Source organism: Macaca thibetana, chromosome 2 (assembly GCF_024542745.1).
Source record: "Macaca thibetana thibetana isolate TM-01 chromosome 2, ASM2454274v1, whole genome shotgun sequence".
Classification (NCBI taxonomy): Eukaryota; Metazoa; Chordata; class Mammalia; order Primates; family Cercopithecidae; genus Macaca; species Macaca thibetana.
The window spans coordinates 72,678,940-72,698,447 of NC_065579.1; the positions used below are offsets into that span (position 1 = coordinate 72,678,940).

A 19,508-nucleotide genomic window follows, 5' to 3' on the forward strand; every position below is an offset into this window, starting at 1 on the left:
TTTAGAGAAAGGCCCTTTCAAAAAACCAACAGCAAAAGGGGGAAAAAAAATCCCCATAATCTAGCCAAAGGGTCCGAATGTGACTTTCTCGCGAAGCAGCACACGATGTTGGACAGCAAAGCTGTTACTTGGCAAGGTGGAACTCGGCCGAGAGCGGCTCCAAAGTCGCGTGGCCAGTGCCAGGAATTCAGATTTTGGCAACCGCACCTTGTGCGTCCCCGAAACCGACGGACAGAGACACACGGAGGGAGGGGAAGGAGGACAGAGCGCAAGGAAAAGAGGCCGACAAGTCGGCAGAGAAACCCACCGAAGGCCGGACGACCCACCCCGGAGACGTGTCCAGACCGCACCGTTTCGCAGGAGGAACAAGGAAATCGCCCGGCTTAGCAACGTAGATAAGCAGCAGGGCTCCGCGAGACTGCGGGCGAGGAGGAAAGAAGGCTGGGGGCGGGGGGCGCCCGTAGAAACGGTGCCCGGGCAGGAAACTGTCCGAAATGACAAACTTTCACATCGCCCAGACTTTTTTTCCTTTTAAAGTGAGGAGTTCTCTTACCTTTAGATTTCTATGGCCTCAACTCAGCAATAATAGGCAATCACAGAAGAATCAAAATAAACAAAATAAAATAATCAGCAGCCCCCAACGCTCCTGCACGAAAATCCTTTCAAACGATCCCGAGCAACATTTCGAGATGTTTAAAAATAATAATAATAATTTTTTTAAAGCCTCGCGTCTCGATTTCCAAATGGGTCTCTGACAACTTTGTCCGTCTCTAGGATCTGCTCTCCAGCACCACGCGTTTCGGATTTATTGTCCGCCAACAGTGTATTTTTAATACAAGAAATGAAGTCTTCTGTCGTCTGGGTGACCCGGGTTTGGTGTGTTTTGGCTTTTTCCCCCTTCCTAAATGAGCTCGGAGCTATTCCTTCTGGTTCACATCACCTCCCTCTTTTCTCACTTTCTCTTGCTCTTATCAGCCCGATGTGTAATGAAAGTTATCTGAAACCCACTAAAACTTCTACTTCTCCTTCCCAGTTCCAAGGGGGGAAAACAAGCAGGAGGAGGAGAGTTTGAAAAGGTGGGGGGCCCGGGGAGGCGAGGGGAGCTCTATCCCCCTTTCAGATCCTTCACAGCGCCTTCGCGGGTCCTGGACCCTCACGGGATCGTCCCCTTTCGCAACTCCAAGCTCAGACGCCGGGTTTCTATTTCATGAACTGTCTCTTTAAAGAGGATCTGCTCGGCCATCCAGAAAGAACCCGGGGCGAGGGAGAAAGGGAGCTATCTCCCGCCGCCCAGAGAGATCTGATCGGAAGCCAGACGGGCTCCTCTTTTAAATTTTTAAAGTGACAGCAGCCTCCTCTGGCGGGAGAGGTCACAAAAAGGTCGCCAAGACCCAAGTCCTATAGGGACAGACTGATTATGGATGCACCATCCCCCTTAAACATGTAGATTTATCCGGGTAAACAACCAATGGGGAGATCTCGCCAGGCAGGATTTCTTTCCCCAGGGAAATAGCCTCTGTTTCGATGTCCTGAAAGCACAAGTGTGGTGTGTGTGTGTGTGTGTGTGTGTGCGCGCGCGCGCGCGCGAGTGTGTGTGTGTGTGTGTGTGTGTGTGTGTGAGAGAGAGAGAGAGAGAGAGAGAGGGACAGAGAGACATGGGGGAAGGGAGGGATGGGGAAGGGTGGAGAAGTGCTTTCAGGGGTGTGAGGGTGTGTGCACCGAGGCGGAGGGGGCGGGGGTGGGGGGAGAGGTAACGCTGGAGGGGGCGAGGATAAAGCTTAGGGTATAGGGACGCTAGTTCAGACTAAATATAAATAGTTTGGAAATTGTCAGAAAACAGCAACCTCAAGAGTGAAAAGTTGATATGTACATTTCCAGTTTTCCACTAAGCATTAATTTTTTTTTAATTGAAACTCACACTCTAATTTATTCCCTTCCTTCTTGTAGCTAGGTCAGGAAAAGGGCGTGCAAAGTTTTCAGATCATATTTTTCTTAAAAGATATTTTAAAATCTGAAAAACTATTGGCATATAACCCATCCAAATAGCGTATTATGGGTTTAGAGAGATTGATAACTGTCTAGTGAGTTTTTTCCATTTTATTTGATACATTAATTAAAACACCTTGAACGCCAAAAACTGCAATAAGCAATTTGACAACTCAGATTATTTTTGAACTTTCAACATCATAAATGCTACTTTTAGTAATCGGCACTCTCCTATGTTTGATAACTTTCGAATATACCTTGGGTACATTTAAACCAACACATTGTAGAAAAGACATTGGAAGAAGGAATACAGGGGACACATAGCGAAATAAAAGGGTCTACAGATTTATTCATGACCAACTTTGTAAGATTTAGTAAATCCCACTGGCTAAATGGAAGTTAACGCGTTTTTATCACAAAACTCCATTCATAAAAACAAATGGACAAAATCCAACTCCCCAGCTCAACAATGGAAAGTAAAGCAAAGTAAGCGAGTCTAGGGACACTTGCGGGGGAGAGGTGGGGCAAGAGGGGCTGGAAAGTGTGCTGACGGTTAAACTTTAGCTGCAAACGGAATAACACAAGTGCCACTCACTTTTTGTTTTCTCCAAGTGCAAATAAACGTGTAAATCCAGTAGAACTATATTTCCCCAAAATATTGATTTAAAAACAAAAATAGTAGCAAAAGGGAGGGATTGGAGGAAAGAAAATGACGAGAAGTGGTGACTAATTCGTTTCAGTGGCCTGTTATCTGTGACATTGAACTGTTATTTCAGATAATGGCCATTGTTTGAGAGAAAATCGCACAGCAGTGGTAGGTAGGACAGGAAAAATCCTTTGTAAATAACCTAAAACCCGGTCAGATATTCCCATAGAGTTGGACGTTTGAGAACCTTTAAGAGCTCCGGGTTCGTGGCCATTGATTTCCTGCCCTTCCTCAACTTGCCCATTGTCGGAGCTTTTTTTTTTTTTTTTTTTTTTTTTTTTTTTTTTTTTTAATTTAGCCATAAATTGGACCGGCTCGAGCTATGAGCTGTTCTATTTTCTTCCTGTCAGGATGAGGGATTTGTTTTATGATGCATTGTGTATTAAATACAAGTAATCTGGGGAACCGATTGCTTCAGACAGTGCGACCTGATCAGGGGGTCTGGGAGCTCAGCGCCCCAACCCCTGCCCCAGCCCTGCAGCAACCCCCCCACCTCCTTGCCCTTTACAAAACTGCTTTCAAAACGAGGAAACGTAGATAGGTAAATAAAAGGTGGTGTGGAATCATTGGCAGGTCCTGGCTAAATTAGGATTTCGTGGAAAGGGCCTCCGAGTTTTTTCCCCTACATTGGCTTCGGGTGGGGGGAGGCGGAGCGACTTTCAAGGTCTGGATACTTGCAGGTACGGCAGGACGCCGGTAGATGGCATTGCGCTCCGAAATAAAGCGCAGCGCCAGCGGCTCCAGCCACCCAGGTGAAACCGCCTCTGCCCGCCAGGCGCCGGCAACCCCGCTCTGCCTTCCGTCTCGCCCGCCGTTCCGCGTCCTCCCGAGCTTCACAACGGGAGGAGGGCACACTGCAGTCCAGGCCTGCAGACATCAGCCTGAGCGAAGGCTATTCCTACGTCTGAGCTTCTCTTCCCCAAATATAACCAAGAGCGAATGCTTACCCTCCGAGACCTTGGAAGATGTACCTAGAAGAATGGAGAATTTATTGCATCATCATTATTATTATATTAATATCATCATTATCGTCATCATCAGTCTTGTTCTCCACTGAATAAATTGTGAAAAAGACTAAAGGAAATCATCAGAAGGACCTGGGCAAAGGAAGCTAACAGAACACTAAATCTTAATCTCTCTCTCTCTCTCTCTCTCTCTCTCTCTGTGTGTGTGTGTGTGTGTGTGTCTGTCTGTCTGTCTGTCTGTCTGTCTGTCTCTCTCCTCTCCCCCACCTCATCCCACTCCCTTTCTCCTTTGGGTATATAACAATAACTTCATGTAAAGGCAGAGTCATCTCACTTTTTCTTGACACAACTTAAAGTTTAAAGATAGGGTTCTGAAATCCCACAGTAGTTAGACTGGCCTTGTTTCTCATGAAAGGGGCTTCTTGCTATTTAAATAAGAATTCTTTAGAAGACCTGATCCGTCTTCCCCAATAAATGAATGAAACAGGAGAGAAGGTTAGAGGAAAATGTTTTTGCAAGGGGCTTGCTTCTCCCCCTGTGAGCTTGCTTTCCATCAGAAGGTTTCTAAAACAATAAATAAATACAAGGAGCCAAATACCATCACCAATTCCCTTTATTCCTTGGGATTTCTGGTGAAATCTGTTTACAGTAGTTCCCAGTTACAAATTAATCTGCAAAAGCCGCTGTCTGCTCAGCAGTAATCAGTACCATGCGTGTTCTGCAGTGTTTAGCACTGCCCTTGAAATGGGCTATTAAAAATAATGGTTTTACTATAATCTCAAACCAGCTTTAATTTGCAAACATGTATCAGGACAGATGATCTAAATATTAAGGGGATGGAGTAGGAGAACAAACTATAACAAATGTATAGCTTCGGGGAAAGCAGAAAATGGAATGATTCATCAGTGAGGTTTAAAAAGAGAACCAGATTTTAAAAACATTTTTCCAGAAGGAATGATTATTTTTTCTTTCTTGTTCTGTTAATTGTTGTTTACCAGGAAAAGGGCATTGGAAAATATGAGGGTTGAGTGTGAGCTGATAGATTTTCTGGGAGTTGTAAAGATCCCCCTTTGGCTGATGGCAGCGTTGGGGTGGGAGAGGTTAATGTGTTTTCTTCCTGGTTTGAAAAGGGCATAAACCCTCCTCAGGCCCCTTCCTTCCTTCCCCAGCTGTGTGGATTGCAGAATCTTTAAAAAGCCCAAAGATTTCCAATAAGGCCACTGGCTCTGCCTTCATTGTGTAACTGTTTATTTAAAATAAGTCAATATATTAGTTAAAGCAGTAAGAAGTTAGTGCTCCAGTATTCAAGTGATTCCCACAAGACTGTAAACTGATGCCTCTTTTAAGCCTTAAACTTCATGATCGTCCCAGAAGTAAAAGTTCTAATGGAGACCCTATGGGCATGGTACATTCCAGCACATCATTAAAGGAAAGAAAAGCAGTCCAGCCAAAGCCAGATGAAATGACTGCACTGTCCACTTTTAATAGGCTTCCTGTGGACAAACAGCACTGTAACACTCTGCAGAGGACAATATTTAAAAACAAGACAACTTGCTGGCAGTTTTCAATACCATAAAGTTAATAAAGTATGTTCCCATTCACCCTGACATTATGTTTTTCGTTTATAGAGGAAGGCACTTTATAACCTCAGTCTAAGTTCCCTTAATTCTGCAGCTTTGAGTTTCTTGAGGTGGCTAAATATACACTAAACTCCAAGCCTAACATTTTTGTTTTAACATTATTTTTCTGTAGCTTTTCAAGAATGTACATGTGCATTTTTACATTTCTCAAGTGGAGTTTTATTCATTGAGATTCTGTTAAATCCTGTTTCATATGGTTCATGTCAAGAAGCATGAAATAATCTGAGAAAATGACATTTGGCTGAACAATAAGTGCCTGCTAATTAAATTAGCTTCGTGTATAGATATTGATGTGTGTTTAAAAAGAAAATCAATGCTTCCTTTTCCGTGTCAGAATAGGATTTTGTAAAATCTTACCTAACCTAACTGACACAAAGATAAGAAATAATGTAAGTATGTCTTTTAGGACTCAAGAGACTTCCCACTAATTCATATATAAATATTTCTCCCAATTTGTCTTTTCTCCTACTCCTCTAAATTCTCTACCACCCACAATTTCTTCTCCCAAATCTTTTTATTTAATACAGTAAACTTTGTAATGAAGCATGACCTTTAGGCAAGATAAACTAGATCAGAATGCCATGAAATTTAAGGTAATATTCTGTTTAATTTCAATACTTTCTATTTTTTAATTTAGTAAGTATTTTGCAGGCTTGGTTCTCTAAGCATGAATGTGAATTCTGTGATGCTTTGATCAGGCAGATACAGTGAAACAGTCCAGCACAATACAAATTTACCAACAAAAATGCTGTGACTGTCTATAGCCCCCAACACGTATCACCACTGCACTGGAGAGAGATTACTGGTGACTCTTGGTGGACTCTGCCTTTTTTTTTTTTTTTTTTTTTTTTTTTTTTTTTTTATCTATTGGGGTGTGCCGTTAGAAAAGAGGAAATTAAAGGTTAAAAAAAAATGTAAATAAAAAATTTCCCTAGGTCTGGAAATGGGCCCGACTGAAAGCATGTTAATCTCCACCTCAGTAATTTGGTTCTCCAGGAGAAGACAGAAGCCCTGCTGCTGTGCCCTGCACTTCATAAATCACATCTTTATGTGGACAAGGTCAGGGCACCTAACAGCTCAGACATGGGCCTTTGCAGTGGCTCGAGGATTCAGGCATGTTTACTCTCCTATTCGGCTCTCCGAGGAGTAGTCCAGCACGCTTCTAATTACTTTTGATTATTTTCATTTGCTGGGGTCAGTCTGGCTTGCCAGGACTGCTGGAGGGTTGATTTCCTACAAATCTTGATGTCTTTGTAGGACGGCACTGTGTGCGTTCAGAATTAGCACCCCGTTATTGTCCCTGCAGCATGGGATCCTTCATAAATAGACATGGTGATAACAAAAGTTTCCCCAGTGAACCATCACCTACTTCCTTTCTTATTAATTAACTATACAAGCATAATCACCTAGCTGATCTTTTCCCAAAATGCCAAAGATTTTAACAGTTCAATATTTTATAGTATATTTGGCCAGAATGAGAGCGGATTTCTTTTTTGCTTCGATTTTAAAATATATTTAGCAACGACCAGCAGCTCTTCGGAAACTAAGATGAAGTACTTTGCTGAAACAGCTCTGGTGAATAAATTATTACACTCAAAAGTTTTATTTTTCTAAACTCCAATTAAGGTTACCATATTTAAAATATTTTTTGCTGGACTATTTTGATGTGTTTCAGTCCTAAGCTATGATGCTGAGTGGTTAATGCACAGCAACAAATTTATACCAAGTTTAAATGAAAATATCATGATAAAATAAAAATGTTAATAAAATACTGTAAAATTTTGGTAGCAAAATAGAGACAATAGAGAAATATTTCCCAAAAGTAGAGATGTTTAACTCTTTGATGGATATTTATTACAAGATATATTCAATAAATAAATGATGAAAAAATAAATACAAAAACTAAGACATTCACAAAAAAATGCATAACATATCAGTCTAGTTGTTCAGACAGTTGGTATTTTTATATCACTAGGAAAAATTACTATTATCCTTTTATTTTATAAAAGGTAACTTTGCTTATGATTATCATTAGTCTCAAAAGGTGAAATCCCTCATTCTTTTTAACTTTATACTAAATAAGTGAGGTAGTAAGTGCTTTTGGAAGAAACCTCAACTCTATAAGGAATTCATTTTTCATTATTTTATTAATTTTAATTAATTCAATCTTTCAATATAGTATTTAGCACATTATGCAATAACTCCAGGGTCAGCTTCTTCCCTTGAGCTTTAGAAACACCATTTAAGAATACTTTTAGACTCATAATCTTGTGGGGAAAGTTTGTTGGAAGCTTGATTTTCCTCCTGTCTCCACGCCTAGCTGTGTACCTTTGGGTAAGTCACTTAACCTTTGAGTAGGTTTCCATGAAAGTTTCATAATATCAGCCTATTACGAGTGTTGGGAAAATAAATTGGGTAACGTGAGTGTGAACTGCTCTGAGTTTATGGGAACAGGTCAAAATACTGTAAGTTTCACAGTGTTTGTGTTTGTGTAATGGGTTAGAGTAAACTTACATACATGCACAATAAGGAACAGTCTGACCTATACTTTGGGGAACAGCAAAGTGTAAGTATTTTTGTATCCTCTTTCTTCCATTCCAGTGTCAGTTGCCCTAATCCTTACCCTGACCTTGGAAGGGAAGAATTTTAAGAAAAATGTTTTTTTTCTCTCAAGCTGTGCTACCCACGAAGATGTCCATCTCTGTCTGGCTTGCAGCTGAGTTTGTTCTGTTCTACCCACTGTGTTCTCTGCCAATCAGTAAGAGAGAGTATTCTGAGGCAAAGGTGGAATACCATTGAGTTTCAGAGCCCTAGAAACTAGGGTAAGAACACACACATACACACCTTGGACTAGTTTTAAGTCAATAATTGTTATCAAGGCCAGGAAATTTATTCTCTACAATGTCTCCTGGTAGGTAGACTTTAAGTACCAAGAGGACAGGAATTGGGTCTATCTTTTTTGCCCCTATTGCCCAGAGTCTACCATAATGCATGACATCAAGTATTTAGTAGATGTTTGTTGAAAAAAAAAGTGGAAAAAAAAAGTGGATCAGGTCCTTCCTTGACTTCCATTCTCACCTAGTTTGAATGCCTAACTTGGATGCCTGTTACCTCTAGTCTGAATTATTGCAATGATCTCCTACCAGATCCTCTGACCACCATTCACTCTCCCACCAGTTTAAAGTCCTTGATGTTAATCTTCTCAACCATCTGCTGTTACTTATTCCCTTGCTCACAGTTTTTCAGTGAGCTCCAATTGCCTAACAATTCAGTATAAATTCATTCCTTTTTTTTTTTTTTTTTTTAGAATTCAATGAGGCAATGTACGTAAATCACTTAAAATCATGCAGAGGATATAGGATGTAGTCAATAGAAAATAGCTATTATTATTGGTATTGCTATTATAAGTTTAATTGCTATCATTATTATTGCTCAGCCTATAATTTATTTTGCCTTAGTTATCTTAGATAAAATCTTATCCATCCTTCTAAACCAACCAATTTTTATGCCCGCTGATTTTTACCACCCAAGCTTGACATTTTCATCCTTTACCCCAAATTATCTGTGCTTCTCTCCTGGTTTATAGCCAGTTCTTCCTTACTTACTGGTGTGTCCTTAATGCCCTTGTCCTCCTAAGGACCACTGTAGGATTTTTAAGGGCGGAATCAAGTTTTGTTCCTACTGACATCTTCAGTAGCAGCTTTTCATCATAAACTAAACTGTCTTTGAGCCTCTTTGTAAGAATTAATTATGGCTAAGTGTGTGGGGAATTACTTTATTTACATCCAAGCAAACTTGGTTATTTAACACTATTCCCCCTTAGGAATCAGTTGATGCAGTGATAATTCTCTTTCAGGGATTTAGAAAGGAATTCCTACCACTGCTGCTTATCCAGATAGCACAATATTGCCATACTCGCCTCACCTCATGTTTCCATTTCTTTACCATCTCTCTCCTTTCTCTGGGCACAAATCCTGGACAATATCTTGGACTCCTCTTCTTCCACTGTCCCCAATAAATAGTCATTGGTTCAGTTGGTCTGTTAAATTGTTTCTACAGGAAGCTCATTTTCCCACTGGCACTGGTCTAGTGAAGGCCATTGTCCTTTTAGGCCTGAGTTTTTGTGGCATTTTTACACCAAACATTAGTCTTCCTAAAAGAACAAAGTTATAACAATGCTTTGCTTTACCTAAAAACAAAAGGTAAAAAGCAAAAACCAAAAGAAAAACTGCATTAACAAAAACTCCAATGGATCCTGATTTGCTAGAAAATAAAGCCCCTAATCCAATATGCAATCTCCTCCTCTACAATTTGATGTCCAATTTATCTTCTTTCTAGGCCCATTTCCTGCTTGTTTCCTCTACACAAATCTTTAGCACTGGTTAACAACTGGAAATATGAATAGAAGCTCTTGGCCCTTCAACTGCGCTGATATAGGTCCTTCACTTCTCTTACCTCTCATACTGACAGCATTCAGGAGATGAAACAATAGATCAAGTAGGTAAAGGGATAGTTCCATTCATCAAGCTCCTGCAAAGCCTTCCAGGTTCTCTTCCTTGAAATTTTTACAGTATGTAATATTAAAACCATTTACTAATTAGTCATTATACTTAAAATCATTTGGGATATTTCTGTGATCAGCCAATCTGCCTGTAGACTGTTCGATGGCAGGAAACATCCTTCACACCAGCATTTTCTAATTGGTTACTAGAAAACTTATTAGCAGATATTCCCTGGAAATCGGCTCTGAGGTCAACTCAGAGCTAACTTCACCCAGTGGATAAAGATAGCTCCCTCTTGGAGCTTCACGATGAGCACCAATGTACTAAATACTCTTAAGTCTAAAACTCTGAAAGTCTAGGAAGTCCTTTAGTAAAGAGACCTATTTGGCTTATTCAACCAGGCATCATCACAGATAATTAAGCTTATATGAAAGCCCTCTCCCCTTCCACTGGAACACCTAAGGAAAACAATTTTGTAAGTAAAGTTTTATATTACTTTGTTTCAGAAAAGCGTAAATATCCCCATACATATATTTTTCTATCAGCTGACTGTTCTCAACTCTTGATAAAAAAAAAAAGTCCCTACAAAACAGTCACAAAAAAATAAAGACAAAATGAAGCTTCCACATTTTAATCAACTTGAAAGCATTTGAAAAGTCTATAAAGCTCACAAAGAAAGTAGGTTATCAGTAAACTCTAGCCAATTGATCCTTTGCCTGTGAACTATTACAATAGTATTTGAGTACACGACCTGAGAACCTTCCAAAGGAATATGTACAATCTCATTTCAAGATCAACCCACTTCTTCCTATCCTCCCCCATTAGAAGTCCTTCTAAAGCAAAGATTTTTACCATGGCATATTCCCATGCAATGTTTTATATTATTTAGATTTTTCTTAATAAGATTTGGCATTATCTAGATATGCATTTCCCTAGGAGAAAGAAAAGCAGCAGTGAAATCTCCATCTAAGGATGCCCGAATTAAACCTTTAAGAATTCGCCTTTTTTCCAGCTTTTGATATTAGATTCATGTGTTACGCCTGCCCATGACTGTCTAACCACTAAACTAGCTAGACATTAAATCAGATGGCATACAAAATTACAGGAATTTGATCTTTAGATAAACCACAAACCTTGATGAACTAATGTTGTTCCAGATGAATTAACTCATCATCCTGAGAAACAGAACATTTCATAGGAGCGAACACACAGTCCTCTCTGCAAAGAGCACTAATGGTTGTGAGGCTGTGATTAATTTGTGTTCTATTGAATATGCTTGCTTCTATTGAAAGTACACCTAAAGAGGTATACACTAAAGGAAGGAAGAAAGCTTAGTCAGGCAATTCTGCCCTCAGAATAATTGCCCCCCTCCAAATCTCTGATGGCTGATGCTGCATATTACTTATACTTGGTTATGATGTCTGTTACAGAGTTAAGAAACAAAGAATGTGTTAAGTTATTATCAATGATTTCATGAAACATTTATCCTTTCTCTATGTTGGAAGTCCTAAAATTTCATTTTACTATTTTAATGACTATAGCCAAACACTTAAAAGATAAAGGTAACAACACTACAGAGTCAGAAAAGTATGTTTAGTTTATAATCCATTTAGTGAGTGTCACATCTTATGATACATATCAAATGGTAAAATGTCAAAATATTCCAATAGCAGTTAAAGTACCAATACAATCTCTATATCATTGTGAAAATATGGACATTGATTTCAGCGGTAGCTTTGAAAATGTCTTTCTGTAAATTTTGTTGAGTCAATTATTCAACTTCAAATAAAATCTTAATATAGCCTGTCTATATACTCCAGAATTAAGTACTGGTCAACTTCCAAGAAGCAGATTCTCAAAGGTATTTGTGTTTTGTATGTAGTTCTTGGCTGGAAAACAAATCCAAGTTTGCTAAGGCAGTGCCCTACAACTAGAAGGGGGGATGCCAGAAGGGACATGAATGGAAATACTTAAAGAGGAAAGAAAAATATGCACCCTGATTCACACATAATTTCTCTCCACATATAATCTGCACTGCCAATTTATAAATAAACCATACAGCTAGATCATGATGTGGAGAACACTGAAATTATGAGCCTAGGAAAGTGATTGAAATGACTACAGGTTTAAAATTTTTAACTCATACTTTTGTCTAATATTACATTTTGCCTTGTACAATTTCATATTCCTCCTCCCCACATCCATTCTACAAGAGCAGGCGAAGTTCAAAAGTTCTCAGAAAAAGTGTTGATTAATTAAATTTAAATGATTCACTAAGTGTTTTAGCTATGTAACTTTTAAAAAATGTTGTGGTGGTTGTTGTCCCTGGAGAAATTACCATAAAACTGTTTATCATTGTCTGTATATGATCTCCTTGGTAATCAGTGTTGGAATATTTCAAGAAAGTCATTACAAAAGTCTTTATAAAAATATATTTTGCTGAATTTTAATCTTGGAAAACACAGTGACGTCACAACATATACACGTTCAACTTACTAATATTCAACTATTACAAACAGAGAGAAATGGAAGGGAGGGAGTATGGATGAGAGAAAGAGGGAGAATGAATGAGCCTTTACCCAGGAAAGAACATGAGATGGAAACATGAATCATCTGTTTCCTCAAAAGGAATCAGTGTTCAAATGCCCTTTGTACTATGAGTATCGTGTTCCATCAGGTGTGACTCTCGGATTTAAAGGTATGTATTTTTCACACCATGCATCCTCTGAATGCAAATATACCACTTCCTCTGGTGCGCGTCTGAAGCCACGGTGATCCATTCCAACACTGGATGGTTCAAGAGCTGAGCAGAGAAAAATTTTGAATACTTGATTTTCAACTACCTGCTCACTGTAGAACCTAAGCTCTCAGTAAGATGTAAATACACTGAATTTGGTTTCATTTATGAAAAATATTCCATTGCAATGACAAGATAAATAATTGAGACAATTAGTGTGTTTTTATGCATAGTGGGGTGCAAACCAGCATTTCTGTAATTATTCCCTAACCCCCAAAATTTTTTGTGTGTGGTCCAGGTGATAACCGAGGTTCATGGCTCTCATAACTCAAATCTCGAATCACCCATACCTAGGACGAAGTGCCAGTCATCTGTTTTCACAAACTTCCTGCCTTTCATGGCCTTTCACAGGGAAGGTGATGGGCTGTACATGGTAAGCTGCCATAATGAGATAGGAAGTTTTCTTCCTAGGGCCCAGTAAACTACAAGCTTCCCCTCAGCAAAAAGGAAAACACTTGGTCTCATGAGCAATCAGTTTCATCCACAGTTTCCTGCTAGACCATAGCCTTCTGATGTTAGAGCCCTCAATGGAGTCTGCTTCTAGTTATGTGACATTGAGTTGCTTCAACTTCTTCAGCCTCTCTTTTAGTATCTCTAAAATTGTGGGCCAGGCATGCTTACGCCTATAATCATTCCAGGACTCTGGGACACTGAGGCGGGCAGATCATGAGGTCAGGAGTTTGAGACCAGCCTGACCAACATAGTGAAACCCCATCTCTACCAAAAATACAAAAAATTAGTTGGGCATGGTGGCAGGCACATGTAATCCCAGCTGCTTGGGAGGCTGAGGCAGGAGAATTGCTTGAATCCAGGAGGCAGAAGTTGCAGTGAGCCAAGATCACGCCACCACACTCCAGCCCGGGTGACAGCGTGAGACTCCATCTCAAAAAATAATAATAATAATAATAAATAAATGAATAAAAATAAATAAATAAACAAAATTGCAATAATGGGACTTATAGGAAGTTATTAGGGTTAAACAATTGAGGTGAAGTATATAAAGCACTGAGTGTAATGGTAAATAGAGACTCATAAAGAAGTATGGTACTTGGAGAGATAGCATAAATCCAAATAAAAATTTTAAAAAAGAAGTTTAGGATAGTGACTAACAACACAGACTCTGCAGTGGGGCAGCCTGGATTCAAATCACAGCTTCGCTATGTGCTTGGGGTGTGGCATATTTAAAGTTACTTATCACCTTGGTTTTCTCCTTTGTAAAATGAGTATAATGATAAGAAGTATCTCGTAGGGCTGTTGAGAGGATTAAACGCGATAATCCACGCACAGCACTTCACTTAGTGTCTATCACATAATAAGCACCTAATAAGCATAAGCTATTATTAAATGGAGTTCTAACTCAATAAAATAGTTGGTACTTTCTACGCAAATACCCTCTGTGGTTTTTTTGTTGGTGGTGGATTTTTATATCGCCATCTTTATATAAAAAGAGAAACAAATATTTTGTCCCTTTGATTTATTTTCTGGTTAGTCAGGCAGCAATTTGCTTCTGAGAAACAGATGAAAACATACAGAGCCAGAGTAACCAAAATAAATGATAGGAATACAAATTCACACATACAAATTCATAATGGTGTCCAAACACTAAGCCAGAAATCGCAATCTGAATGGGGAAAAACATTTTCTAAGAAAGGACTTTTTTGGAGACAGGTGAAAAAACATATGAAGAAAAATAAGAATCTTCAAAATTACACTAGAAATGATATGTGTTTTTTAAAATAAACCTTGAACAGAAATTACATTTGAACGACATTTTCCTCAATATTTGAAGTAAGCTGAATGAATAAGATCTAGTACTTGATAGCACAACAGGGTGACTACTATATTGTACATTTTAGAATAACTAAAAGAGTATAACTGAGTTGTTTATAACACAAAGGAAGGCTGAATGCTTGAAGTTATTGATAGCCTCGTTTAACCTGATTAGATTATTATGCGTTGTATGCCTAGATCAAAATATCTCATGTATCCCATAAATACATACACCTGCTATGTACCCACAAAAATTAAAAATTAAAAATGTTTAAATATATATATTTCTTCAGAATGTGGTAAAAAGAAGATGAAACATTCACAGAAAAGGAAGGACAATACACAGGATAAGACATTAGTGTGAATCCAGAGGATCTCAGTAGACACTGTTTGATTTTGGGTGCAAAAATTGTTTCCGCTGGCTGGAAGTTTATGTTACAATAGCAGGACAATGAGTTCAACATGTAAACCAACTTAGTTCAATTTACTCCACAAGTGTTTATGAGGAATCTTCTATATTCTGGCACATCATTTGACACTGAATGTGCACTGATGATTAAGTCATGGTCACCACCTTTAATGAGCTCTAAAATCCAATGGAAAAAAATCTATTGGGTTGGCCATTGGTTACATACCACACCCTATACTTAGTCATAAGGGAACAGAACCATGCACGGATCCTGGTGAATCACTGCCACTACTGGGAAGACCAAACCTAGTATAAGTGCTGGCAATGGCAGCTGAGCCTCAGCATCCTTATATACAGCAAGAGAGACACAGTCTTATTTTTACATACTTACCTTGACACCACCATCAAAAGGGGTCTGAGACAGATATTTACAAATTCCCTAAGCCAACAGTTCAGAATTTAGAGGATACAGATAGATCTAAAAGAAGACCTAGGACTTTTTTTTTCCTGATTAAAAAAAAATACTTACTGGTCACAGATTAAAGACAAACCATTCACTCATTCATCCTCTCCATGTTCCAGGTACTATGTTGATGGTAAAGAGAGAAGATAAATATACTGACCACCCATCTGTGATGGTTTTAAAATATATTTAGAAATTTTAAAATTTCTCTCCCCTTCTTCAAAAAGTGGTCTAATTCTCCTCACATTGAATATAAGCTGGACTTAGTGACTCACTTCCAATAAACAGAATGAGGAGAAAGGGATGATATGTGAGTTCTGAGGCTTGGTTAAAAGAGTCTCTCTCTCTGTCTTTCTCCCTGTCGTTCATGTGCTGTGAACATGATGTAGCCTGTAGAACGGTCTATGCAGGGAACAATTAGGACCTGCCAGCTATGTGAAAGGGTGGCCTTGGAAAACAAATTATCCAGCCTCAGTCCAATCTTTAGATGACCACAGCTGCCATTTTACTTACGACCTGATGAAACCCTGGACCACAATTGCCCAGATAGCTGAGCTACCCCCGAATTCCTAAACCATAGAAACTGAGAGCACTAAATGTTTACTGTTGTTTTCAGCCATTCAGTTTTGGGATAATTTGTGATGCAGCAATAGACACCAAGCACACCAGCCAAAGCTCTTTGGTGGATACAGAGAATTCAGTTGCCTGATGTCCTCAGACCATCACAGAATAGCTCTGGGATATTTCCCTAGCCCCCACATCACTCTCTCCGATTCCTTGGCTCTTGACTCACAGGTTGAAAATTACCAAACCAAATATGCTGCAGGATAAGGTTTGGAAGGCAGAGGGAATAAAAAATTAATATTAAACCACTGTCCCTGCCGTTAAGTCTCATGCAATCTATTTAGAGAGACAAGACTAAGCTACTTGAAAGAATGGCAAATAGTACAAGACTGTACGTCATTAAGCACTAAATTATGTCGTTCGAATGATAAGTGCTGCAGAGATTCAAAAAGAAGGGAGATGCATAAAGGATGGCATGGTACAGGAAGCTTCATGAAAGAGGTGAGACTTGCTCTCATTCAAAAGATAGGCAAAAGTGGAAAATAATATTACTGGGAGCTTAGGCAAAACATATTTTCAATGTTCATTTAACTGTTTTGCAAAAAACCCAGCATACTATTGTTCATTAGGTGTGTAAAATCATCCTCACATGTTTTAAAAATATAGATTGTAGTAGCTTAGGTATGTTTATCTTCATGTGTGTGCTCCAAACAGATTAATTTTCCGGTGGATTCCAATATACTAGACAGTTTCATACTAAGTGCTGGGTGAATCTGTCAGAATAAATTAAAGGAAAATTTAACAGTAATTCTTCTGGTAAAATATGAAAGCAGTAAGAGTAATTCTTTTTTAATCTAATAATTACTAACACACTAAAGGTTCATATCCAGGCATAACGTTTTGTAGGCAAACTAGAAGTATTTTATTTCGGATAATGGGTCTTCCTATTTTGTTTAACAACCAAGGACATTATATCTACATATATTCAACTCATTTGCAATAATGATAATAATATAACAAAAAGCACAAAACACTTTTAAATCTTAAGCATAATGCCTAAATATGTACTATTCAGTGCAGTTTTCTGTGCTGTAGTTACTTAAAAATAGGCCCCTGGATTTAACTTATTTGTAAATAATTTGGCTAAGATTGGATATGTAGGCAAAAGATATCCATTCATCTTTTCTCTTTTAAAGCAAGCGTACTTAAATATTTTATTTCTAACATTAGTCAATCTTGTTAATTTCACTCATGTATTCCTTCATTCAGAAACAAATCAGACATAACCCTTGCCAAATGCTCATCTTTGAAAACTCCACTGGCAACAATGTGGCAAGTGTATTGGGGTAGGGGGAGGGCAAGTGGATCCTGGGTGACCAATTAGCAAGTCATTGAAGTAATAGAAGTAATAGATGCTGGCAAGATGATAAAAAATAGTAATTATAATACAATCTTTATTAAGTGCCTATTCTATGTAGAAAGCTTAGTATACATCATTTCATGTAACAGCTCACTAACAGATTACAAGGTGATGATTTTCCTTGTTTTACAGATGACAAAACTGAACTCAATAAGACTGAAAAAAGAAGTAGCCCAAAGTCACCTAACTGGTAGGTATTAAAAATGGGATTCAAACTCTGATCAATCTGCCTATATATTCTGCCATGTTCTTTTCCAAGGCTACACTATTTCAGACGTAATGACCTGAAAGACTGGTCTGTTAAGAAGCCAAAGATATCATGTCCTTGGTAATTGGGAGTTGGCATTTAGGGTCACTGTGAGCCAACCAGTGACTGACAGGGACTCTTAGGACCCCTAATATCAGTTTAATAATAAACATTAGATTAATAAAAGAGGCACCACTAGTGGGTATTTTCAAGACCAAAATATACTCTGGGAACATCAGGGAATCTATGCTGTGTACTAGTAATTAAATGGAGGCCAGTGAAGCAACATGATTTTGCCAAGGCTCAATCTTAATCAAAGTAAGAACCAATTTGAACCGATGTTTGGTTTGTGATATCATGCTATTTTTTCAATTAGTTTTTCATTGATTAAATATATTTAAATTATAGTTGATATGGTTTGGCTCTGTGTCCCCACCCAAATCTCATCTTGTAGCTGCCTTAATTCTCACATGTTATGGGAGGGACCCAGTGGGAGATGACTGAATTATGGGGGTGGGTCTGTCCTGCACTGTTCTCATGATAGTGAATGAGTTTCATGAGATCTGATGGTTTTAAAAACAGGAGTTCCCTGCACAAGCTCTCTCTCTGCCTGCTGACATCCATGCAACATGTGACTTGCTCTTCCTTGCCTTCCACCATCAGTCATGCGGAACGGTAAGTCCAATAAACCTTCTTCTTTTGTAAATTGCCTAGTTTTGGGTATGTCTTTATCAGCAGCATGAAAATCGACTAATACAATAGTCTTTTAGGAAAAGATACATGCAAAAAGGAATTCAGTACTTAATACAGGGAGAGAGGCACTTCTTGGAAGTAAAATTTTAATCTACTAAAGTTCTCAAAAGTGACCATAAAAAAAAAAATCATCTATCCTCATTGTATATTTTTCACTTAGATTTCCCTAAAAACACAAAGGAAAAATTAAAGAAGGAAAATAATTGCTTATTTTTTTGTCTCCAGCTATGAATCTATGTCATAAAATGTATGCTAATAACAATTATATTTGATTTTTAACATTATGGCATGAAACCATAATTATGTCTCACAGCTCAGGGAAGGTCATTTGGGGTTGTTAGTGGTGGTTTCTTCCTAAATCTAGCATATCTGTCCTTGTTATTTGCTTCCTTATCTGATTATTTACACTATTTTAAACTTCCTTATAGTTTTATCATCAAAAAACACTTGTGGTCTGCATCCCAGGTGCATGACACTGACCTCATGTCATATTCCTTGTCTGAGCTACATTCCTAGTGAAGTAGCCTGACAACAGTTTTGTCTACATAGTAGTCAACATAGGTTTTCACAAGAAATAAGTTGGTTTATGAAAGTGAGTCTTAAAGTGGGAATTGGTTCCTCTGGTTCAGTACATCTTTTGAAAACACTTAGTGAAAGTTCTTAAAGATTTTGGTGAAGACACATATAGATGCATGTCATCAGAAAGATCTAAGATTTCACCTCTTAAAACTGTTAATAGAAGTCAACTGTTTACTGCACCATTTGACAAACATTTCCAAAGTGTAACTAAGCTTAAGTTGAACATTCATTCTAGTGAAAATTAACATGAAAATGCATTAAGAAAATGAAGTTGTAAAATTGATTAATTTCAGTGACAAAAGGAGATGCAATATAACCAAACATTGCAATTGTACCGGATGGTCAAGCCATCTATAGCATACCAGAAGTCTGTAATTAGTCTATGTTTTTCATCACTAGGAAAAAAGTATGTGGTTTTAGAGATCATGTTTAAAGCACCTAAAGAACCCAACATTGTCATGCTAAATACAAGAGATCTAAAGATCTGCTGTTACACATCCATTACATTTAGTGAGCTGTCCCCCTGGCTTTTTTGAAGTGCTGTATACACGATCTTGCAAGGCAAAACACTTTATGTACCATACGAAATTTGAGGCATAATGTTAAATGTTCACAAGATAAGCTAACAAAACTGTATGCTAGTGACTTTTTTATTTCCTTGTTTTATGTCCTTTAAGTACTTTAAGAAAAGATAAACAAGAAGGTAG

At 38.3% G+C, this 19,508-nt stretch overlaps 1 protein-coding gene across 13 annotated transcripts in view; it reads right to left on the reverse strand.

The window, feature by feature from the left end:
• The window catches only part of MECOM (MDS1 and EVI1 complex locus), a 594,443-nt gene that overhangs the window by 61,772 nt on the left and 513,163 nt on the right, over positions 1-19,508 (reverse strand). For 3 of the 13 annotated variants that reach the window (XM_050779945.1, XM_050779944.1, XM_050779942.1), the window contains exon 1: positions 308-500. The exons of 9 other annotated variants lie outside the window; for them this stretch is intronic. The gene's annotated coding sequence lies outside the window, so the exon portion shown is untranslated. Of the gene's footprint in view, positions 1-307; positions 501-19,508 lie in introns of those variants that run through there. One more of the 13 variants, XM_050779943.1, reaches the window with a different exon arrangement.